Source organism: Halichoerus grypus, chromosome 1 (assembly GCF_964656455.1).
Source record: "Halichoerus grypus chromosome 1, mHalGry1.hap1.1, whole genome shotgun sequence".
Taxonomy (NCBI): domain Eukaryota; kingdom Metazoa; phylum Chordata; class Mammalia; order Carnivora; family Phocidae; genus Halichoerus; species Halichoerus grypus.
This window is the reverse complement of record NC_135712.1, coordinates 191,544,338-191,554,515: the sequence shown is the minus strand read 5'-3', so window position 1 is coordinate 191,554,515 and position 10,178 is coordinate 191,544,338. Positions and strand designations below refer to the sequence as shown.

General features: G+C 43.3%; 1 pseudogene; it reads right to left on the bottom strand.

Moving 5' to 3' along the window:
* Positions 1 to 1,236: 1,236 nt before the first annotated feature.
* LOC118522431 (pygopus homolog 2 pseudogene) lies at positions 1,237 to 5,106 on the bottom strand (annotated as a pseudogene).
* Positions 5,107 to 10,178: the final 5,072 nt, after the last annotated feature.

Genomic DNA, 10,178 nt, shown 5'->3' with positions numbered 1-10,178 from the left:
CAAAAAGGAAATTATAAGGTATTTTGAACTGAATGAAAATAAATATAGAATATATCAGCATTAATGGAATGCTACTAAAGCAGTACTTAGGGGGAAACGTAAGCACTAAAAACCTACATTAGAGAAGAAGAAAGATCTCAGATCAATGACCTTAGCTTCTACCTTGAGAAACTAAAAAAAAGAAAAACAAATTGAAACCAAAGTAAGCAGACGAAAGGAAAGACAACAATAGGAATCAATGAAATGGAAAATGGAAAAATAGAGAAAATACAGCCAAAATCCAATTCTTTGAGAAGAAGGCCTCTGAGGCCTGATACCTAAACCAAAGACATTACAAAGAAACCACAAACCAATACCCACCAATAGCCCTAGGCCATGGCTATGACAGTCCCTCCTCCTCCCCTCCCCCCCCTCCCCCGCCACAGGCTGGGACAGGGATCCTTGTAACAGGATAAGGGCTCTGTGCTTTTTCAAACTTTCGTTCAATCCAGCCAGGGAGGCAGAGAAATACAGGTGCCCAAAGTTCTAGACCAGCACGGACGCTACTGTGCAAGAAACGGGCAAGGCGGGGAGGGTGGTAGAGAGTCCAGGTTCCAGGACAGTCTGAATTTCAAATATTCTGGTCTGTCAGACCACATATCCCAATTTTGGGCAAAAATATGGTCATTAGGAGAAAAGCCCAAGAGAGGCTGAGAAAGGGCCAGTGGCTTTGGTATGAGGGACACATGTCCAGACAGCATCTCTTACCCATAGTCTTGAAGCCCCAAATCACCAAGAAACTGCCCCAGCCAAGAGCTCTCCTGCTTCTTCAAGCTATTTGGTTCTTTAAGGGTAGGTAGGACTTGGGTAGGTCTTGGAGGAGGCAAGGGATGGGTAAGAAAAGGAAAAATTCCCCATTTATTCCCTAAAGCTGTCTCCTAAAGCCCATGAAAGGGAGACTACAAGGATGGAGTCTCAACTCCTCTGGCCAGAAACTTGAGCATTTCACTCCGAAAACTCAGGCTGCAGCTGTGGGGCTGGAGAGGAGTGTTAGGCACAGGCGGTGGGGCGTCCATCATCGGCGCAGAGGAGACCCCTGCCCTCCAGAACCTCCTCCAGCCTCTTTTCTCTTGCAGTAATACCCCTAGGCCTTCAGAGACTGGAGCCACTACAATGCTTGGCAGGGTTTTGGTTTCTTTCTCTGCCCCCAGGAGCCACTGTGTTTCTGCCCCACGGGGACGGGAAGACCCTGGAAACAAGGACCAAGAACCAGACTTGGAAACCATCACCCTCCCCAGTGTCACCCATTGTTAGCAGCCACCAGCTGCCCCACACCATCATGGATGTACAGACTGGACCTCATTGGTCTTGAGGCAGAGATCACAAGCCCAGACGGCGGAGGCCTCAGTGGTCAGCAGCCCATATGTGCTCTGTCATGTCTGTGCGCTCGTGGTGGAACCACTTTTGGCAGGAGGCCTCACACAGAATGGCCTGCTGCTCATCATTCACCTCACTGCAACAGGCACCACACGGGCACACCAGGCCTGGGGGAGGCCAAGGCGCTGAGCCCCCACCTGCCTGGCTGGGGGGTGCCAAGCTGTTGGCATCCACAGTTCCCCCACCCTACCCATTGCTGTTTGGGGGGAAACTGGGCTGATTCCCATTAACAGCAGCAACCGTGGAGTGTGAGCAAGGCTCCTGGGGAAAAGCACTGTGGGCAGGTGGATTCAAGGGCTTTCCCGCATCCTCACCACCAGGGCCAGGAAAGCCAGGGTCTGGACCAGGGAAGAGACTTGTATGGAGGGCAGGCTGGGGAACCCTTGACCAGGTCTCTGGAGGAGAGGGGCCAAAAGGTGCTCCTGGCTACACAAAGCATTGGGGGAGAGAAGAGAGGGGGCAGCTCCCCTCTGGGAGGTTGTCCCATGGTGGGTGAGATCATGGAGCCAAATCCCCCTAATGGGCCTGGCATCATCTGTCCACCAGGAGGGCTGAAGTTCTGACCCAGAGGCTGGTTGAAGGGTTGGGTAGGAAAGTTCATGTTGCCTGGGGGTGAGTAGCCAGGGTCCTGGGGAGGGGTGTTCATGTTGAAAGCAGGGCCCATAGGGTTGGGAGGGAAGGGGGGGGCTGTCAATGAAGAGGCCGGGGACTGCCTCCACCCCCAATGCCATAGCCTGGGGGGTACCTGGCCTGCCACGCCCCCTGTACACAGAAGCCTCCAAAGGGGACAGGACGCCAAGGAATGGGGGAGCTGTGCCCCCCACCTTGGGGGCTCCGAAGTCATCCTCAAAAGGGTTGGATGCAACCAGGTGATCCACCATGGGAGTCAGGCATGGTGTGAACTCCATCAGATGGAAGTATGAAGGGCCCTGAGTATTTGACCCCCTTCGCTTCTTTTCTGGGCTCTTCATCTGCACACCTGCCTTGCCCTGCTTCCTCCCGGTGCTAGGCGGAGCAGGGGGTGTATGGGGCAGCCACCTCCCTCCAGCTCGTCAGGTGGGGCTGGCGCTGAGGTGGCTGTGGGGGCAGGGGGCCAGGGTCAGTGTGATGGGGGACAGACTCATCCTCAGGGGGACCATCCCTGGGAGGGAGATCAAGGTACCCTCAAGGAGTGGCCATGCCAGGTGGTGAGGCCAGGTGCCCAGCGGAGTGCCAGCCGCCCACCCCCAGGAGCAAAAATTCTAAAAAAATTTTAGCGAATCAAATCCAAAACTGTATTAAAAGGATAACACATCAAGACCAAGCGGGGTTAATCATAGGAATACAGTTAGTCTAACATTCAAAAGTCAATCAATGTTAACATACCAATCATATTCACAAACTCAAAAAAAACATATGATCATCTCAATAGATTCAGGAAAAGCATTTAACAAAATCCAAAGCCCATGCCTGATTAAAAAAACAAAACAAAACAAAAACTCTCAGCAAACTAGGAATAGAAGAGGACTTCGTCAACTTGATAAAGGACAGCTATAAAAAAAACCTACAGCTAATATCATAATTATAAAAGGCTGAATGCTTTCCTTTAAGATCAGGAACAAGACAGAGATGTCCACTCTCACCAATGCTATTCAACATTGTATTGGAGATTCTAGCCAGTGCCATCAGGCAAGAAATATAAATAAAAGCCATCTACTGGAAAAAAGTAAAGCAGTCTTTGTTCAGAGATGGTATAATCTTCTAGATAAAAAATATGATAGAATCTACAAAAAAAAAATATACTAGAACTAGTAAATGAGTTTTTTTTAAGGTTCTGGGATACAATATCAGTCTACAAAAGTCAACTATATATTAGTATTTTGAACTAAACTTTTGAATGGAAAACTGAATATTGAATTTAAAAAATGATATAATTTATAACATCAAAAATAAGACAGGCTTAGGGATAAATCTGACAGAAGATGTGAAACATTTGTACCCTGAAAACCACAAAATATTGCAGAGAGAAATTAAAAAGATATAAATAGGGCGCTTGGGTGGCTCAGTTGGTTAAGTGACTGCCTTCGGCTCAGGTCATGATCCTGGAGTCCCGGGACAGAGTCCCGCATCGGGCTCCCTGCTCAGCAGGGAGTCTGCTTCTCCCTCTGACCCTCCCCCCTCTCATGCTCTCTCTCTACCTCATTCTCTCTCTCAAATAAATAAAATCTTTAAAAAAAAAAGATATAAATAATGGATAGAGATATTTTGTTCATGGATCAGTGGGCAATATAATTAAGATGTCACTTCTCTCCCAATTTATCTATAAATTTAATACAATCCCAATCAAAACCCAGGAAAAATTTGTGTAGAAATTCATAAACGTCTGCTTCTTTAAAAGATGCTGTTATGAAAATGAAAAGACAAGTCACAAACTGGGGGGAAATTGTAAGCCATATATCTGAAAAAGAACTTGTGTCAAGAATATATAGAGAGGGGACACCATGATGGCTTAGTCAGTTAAATGTCTGACTCTTGGTTTCAGCTCAGGTCATGATCTCATGGGTCCTGAGATCAAGCCCCACAAGAGGGCTCCGCACTCAGCAGGGAGTCAGCTTGAAGATGCTCTCCCTCTGCCCCTCCCTCCACTTGTGTGTGCATGAGCTCTTTCAAATAAATAAATCTTTTAAAAAAATAATATATAAAGAACTCTCAAAACTCAACCAGTAGAAATTAAACAACTCAATTTTTAAAAAGATTTTATTTATTTATTTGAGAGAGAGAGAATCTCAAGCAGATTCCCTACTGAGTGCAGAGCTGGATGCAGGGCTCGATCCCAGGCCCTTGAGATCATGACCTGAGCTGAAGTCAGATGCTTAACTAACTGAGCCACCCAGGTGCCCCTTAAACAACTCAATTTTTAAAATGAGTAAAAGATTTTAGCAGACACTTTACCAAAAACAAACAAACAAAACAAAACAAAACAAAACAAAAACCATATAGATGAGTAATAAACATAAGAAAAGATATTCAATGTCACAGGTCATTAGGGAAATGCAAATTAAAATCCCAATGAGATAATACAAACCTATCAGAAAGGCTAAAATTAAAAAGGCTGACCATACCAAGTGCTGGGTAGGTGTACAGAAAATGGAACTCATACACAGCTGGTGGAAACAAATTAGCACAACCACTTTGGGAAAGTTTGGCAGTTTCTTAAAAAGTTAAACATTCACCTACCATATGATCCAGCAATCCTATTCATACAATTCCTAGGTATTTACCCCACAGGAAAGGATGTATATGTCTGTACAAATACTTGTACATTAGTGTTCATAGAAGCTTTATTTGGAACAGCCAAAAGCTAGAAATGACCCAAATGTCCATCTACAGGTGAGTGGATAAGACATTTTTGTTATAGCCATATAATAGAATACTACTCAGCAATAAAAGTAATGAACTATTGATACACACAACATGAATGAATCTCAAAACAATCATGCTGAGTGAAAGAAGTTAGACCCCTCTCTGCACTGCCTGAGCCCCTCACTCCCTGGAAATGTACATGGGTACCAAATTTGTCTCCATGCCCTCACTAGTCAGGAGCACCTCTCAGCTGCTGAGTTGACAACTTTTTGCAGCAGTGCTAAAACAACCAGAGACACTGCCAATGAGAGCCTCAGGAGCTGGGCAGCCTCACTTACCCCTAGCCATAACTTCCAAACCAGTGCCATTTCAAATAGTAGCTAAATTCATTAGGGCTGCGGCTGTCACAGCAGGATGGTTGGCTCTGGGGCTGGGCTTGGGACTGTGTTTGGGAGCCTCATCACTGGTTATGCCAGGAACTTTTCTTTGAAGCAACAGCTCTTCTCCTATGCCATTCTGGGCTTTTCCCTCTCAGAGGCCATGGGCCTCTTTTGTCTAATGGTAGCCTTTTCCATTCTCTTCACCATGTTAAGGAGCCCTCTCCACCGTTTATGGTTCTTTCTCCCATGTCTCATCTGCTCTGTATAGTCTTTTTCCTATATATCACCAGGCAGGCTGGGGGAACGCGGTTGGCTCAGGGTTTGACAGAGGCAAGACAAATAAATACTATATTAATAAGATGTTAAGAAAGAAAAAAAGTCAGATAAAAAAAGTACATCCGCAAATCAATCAATGGGATACATTAATAAAAGAAATAACAAGAACCATATGATCCTCTCAATAGATGCAGAAAAAGCATTTGACAAAGTACATCCTTTCTTGATCAAAACTCTTCAGAGTATAGGGATAGAGGGTACATATCTCAATATCATAAAAGCCATCTATGGGGTGCCTGGGTGGCTCAGTTGGTTAAGCGACTGCCTTCGGCTCAGGTCATGATCCTGGAGTCCCAGGATCGAGTCCCACATCGGGCTCCCTGCTCAGCAGGGAGTCTGCTTCTCCCTCTGACCCTCCCCCCTCTCATGTGATCTCTCTCTCTCTCTCTCTCATTCTCTCTCTCAAATAAATAAATAAAATCTTTAAAAATAAATAAATAAATAAATAAAAGCCATCTATGAAAAACCCACAGCGAATATCATTCTCAATGGTGAAAAACTGAGAGCTTTCCCCCTAAGGTCAGGAACATGGCAGGGATGCCCACTGTCACCACTGCTATTCAACATGGTATTAGAAGTCCTAGCCACAGCAATCAGACAACAAAAAGAAATCAAAGGCATCCGAATCGGCAAAGAAGTCAAACTCTCACTCTTTGCAGATGATAGGATACTTTATGTGGAAAACCCAAAAGACTCCACCCCAAAACTGCTAGCACTCATACAGGAATTCAGTAAAGTGGCAGGATATAAAATCAATGCACAGAAATCAGTGGCATTCCTATACACCAACAACAAGACAGAAGAAAGAGAAATGAAGGAGTCGATCCCATTTACAACTGCACCCAAAACCGTAAGATACCTAGGAATAAATCTAGCCAAAGAGGCAAAGAACCTATACTCAGAAAACTATAAAATACTCATGAAAGAAATTGAGGAAGACACAAAGAAATGGAAAAATGTTCCATGCTCATGGATTGGAAGAACAAATTTTGTGAAGATGTCAATGCTATCTAGAGCAATCTACACATTTAATGCAATCCCTATCAAAATACCATCCACTTTTTTCAAAGAAATGGAACAAATAATCCTAAAATTTGTATGGAACCAGAAAAGACCCCAAGTAGCCAGAGGAATGTTGAAAAAGAAAAGCAAAGCTGGCGGCATCACAATTCCGGACTTTCAGCTCTATTACAAAGCTGTCATCATCAAGACAGTATGGTGGGGCGCCTGGGGGGCTCAGTCGTTAAGCGTCTGCCTTCGGCTCAGGTCATGATCCCAGGGTCCTGGGATCGAGCCCCGCATCGGGCTCCCTGCTCTGCAGGAAGCCTGCTTCTCCTTCTCCCACTCCCCCTGCTTGTGTTCCTGCTCTCGCTATCTCTCTCTCTGTCAAATAAATAAATAAAATCTTAAAAAAAAAAAAAAAAAAAAGACAGTATGGTACTGGCACAAAAACAGACACATAGATCAATGGAACAGAATAGAGAGCCCAGAAATGGACCCTCAACTCTATGGTCAACTAATCTTTGACAAAGCAGGAAAGAATGTCCAATGGAATAAAGACAGTCTCTTCAACAAATGGTGTTGGGAAAATTGGACAACCACAAGCAGAAGAATGAAACTGGACCATTTCCTTACACCACACACAAAAATAGACTCAAAATGGTTGAAAGACCTAAATGTGAGACAGGAATCCATCAAAATCCTAGAGGAGAACACTGGCAGCAACCTCTTTGACCTCAGCCACAGCAACTTCTTCCTAGAAACATCGCCAAAGGCAAGGGAAGCAAGGGCAAAAATGAACTATTGGGACTTCATCAAGATAAAAAGCTTCTGCACAGCAAAAGAAACAGTCAACAAAACCCAAAGACAACCTACAGAATGGGAGAAGATATTTGCAAATGACATATCAGATAAAGGGTTAGTATCCAAAATCTATAAAGAACTTATCAAACTCAACACCCAAAGAACAAATAACCCAATCAAGAAATGGGCAGAAGACATGAACAGACATTTTTCCAAAGAAGACATCCAAATGGCCAACAGACACATGAAAAAGTGCTCAACATCGCTTGGCATCAGGGAAATCCAAATCAAAACCTCAATGAGATACCACCTCACACCAGTCAGAATGGCTAAAATTAACAAGTCAGGACACGACAGATGTTGGCAAGGATGTGGAAAAAGGGGAACCCTCCTACACTGTTGGTGGGAATGCAAGCTGGTGCAGCCACTTTGGAAAACAGTATGGAGGTTCCTCAAAAAGTTGAAAATAGAGCTACCCTACGACCCAGCAATTGCACTACTGGGTATTTACCCCAAAAGATACAAATGTAGTGATCCGAAGGGGTATGTGCACCCCAATGTTTATAGCAGCAATGTCCACAATAGCCCAACTATGGAAAGAGCCAAGATGTCCATCAACAGATGAATGGATAAAGAAGATGTGGTATATATATATATATATATATATATACAATGGAATATTATGCTACCATCAAAAAAACCCCCAAAATCTTGCTATTTGCAACGACGTGGATAGAACTAGAGGGTATTATGCTAAGCGAAATAAGTCAATCACAGAAAGACATGTATCATATGATCTCACTGATATGAGGAATTCTTAATCTCAGGAAACAAACAGGGTTGCTGGAATGGTGGGGGGTGGGAGGGATGGGGTGGCTGAGTGATAGACACTGGGGAGGGTATGTGCTATGGTAAGCGCTGTGAATTGTGTAAGACTGTTGAATCATAGACCTGTACCTCTAAAACAAATAATACATTATATGTTAAAAAAAAAAAAAAAGGAAGATAGTGGGAAGGGAAAAATGAAGGGGGGTAATCGGAGGGGGAGACAAACCATGAGAGATTATGGACTCTGAAAAACAAACTGAGGGTTCTAGAGGGGAGGGGGGTGGGAGGATGGGTTAGCCTGGTGATGGGTATTAAGGAGGGCACGTTTTGAATGGAGCACTGGGTGTTATGTGCAAACAATGAATCATGGAACACTACATCAAAAACTAATGATGTAATGTATGGTGATTAACATAATAAAATAAAATTTTTAAAAAATATATGAAATCTTGCCATTTGCAACAACATGGATGGAACTAGAGGGTATTATGCTAAGCAAAATAAGTCAATCAGAGAAAGACAATTATCATATGATCTTACTCAGATGTGGAATTTAAGTAACAAAACAGAGGGTCACAGGGGAAGAGAGGAAAAAATAAAACAAGATGAAATCAGAGAGGAAGACAAACCATAAGAGACTCTTAACTCCAGGAAACAAACTGAGGGTTGCTGGAGGGCGGTGGGTGGGGGATGGGGTAACTGGGTGATGGGCATTAAGGAGGATGTGTGATGTAATGAGCACTGTGTGTTATATGCAACTGATGAATCACTGAACTCTACCTCTGAAACCAATAATACACTGTGTGTTAATTGAATTTAAATAAAAACAAAACAAAAAGATAGCCAGTAATATCAGTTAAAACACCAACAGATACTAAAATTGGTAGATCAAGGAAGCAAGATATAAATATATGTTTAGAATTATTAGAACGAGAGGTGCCTGGGTGGCTCAGTCGTTAAGCGTCTGCCTTCGGCTCAGGTCATGATCCCGGGGTTCTGGGAACAAGCCCCGCATCGAGCTCCCTGCTCAGGGGGAAGCCTGCTTCTTCCTCTCCCACTCCCCCTGCTTGTGTTCCCTCTCTCGCTGTGTCTCTGTCAAATAAATAAAATCTTTAAAAAAAAAAAAAAAGAATTATCAGAACGAACTAAAATAGGAAGAATTAAAAACTTCATCTTTGGAGTATGCAGTTTGGTATTGAAAGATAGCATATGAAATTATTTTTGCTTTTTATGATAGACCTTTTTGTACTTCTTGTTGCATCAACTCTTGCTGTTTTGATACAAATACATATTTTTAAAATGAAACTTACAATTACTTAGAAAAATATAAATAGAAAATACACAGCTCAAAGCAGTATATTATGACAATTGTTCAAGTCCTAGCTCTACCCTTAGCAGTCACATAACATTAGTCAAGATTTTTGACAATTCTGTTCTCAGTTTTCTTACTGTGAAATAGGAATGGAAAAGTGCATGCCTGGGGTGCCTGGGTGGCTCAGTTGGTTAAGCATCCAACTCTTGATTTCAGCTCAGGTCATGATCTCAGGGTTGTGACATTGAGCCTCACATCAGGCTTCATGTGGAGTCTGCTTAAGATTCTCTCTCTCCCTCTCCCTTTGCACCCCTACCCCCGATCGTGTGTGTGCTCTCTCAAAAAAAAATAAGATAAAATTTTTATTTTTTTTTTTAATTTTTTTTTAAAGATTTTATTTATTCATTTCAGACACAGAGATACAGAGAGAGAGAGAGAGAGAGCATGAGCAGGGGGAGAGGCAGAGGGAGAGGGAGAAGCAGGCTCCACGCTGAGCCGGGAGCCTGATGTGGGGCTCGATCCCAGGACCCTGGGATCATGACCTGAGCCGAAGGCAGACGCTTAACCATCTGAGCCACCCAGGCGCCCCAAAAATAAGATAAAATTTTTAAAAAGTGCATGCCTTTTAATAGTAATATTGTAAGGATGAAGTCATATATGTAATTACTGCATAGCATATTGAACTGTATTGTAACAACATAATAGAGACTACTTATTGTTTTGTTCTGAAAAAATAAAAATAAATGAACTAAGTTTGAGCA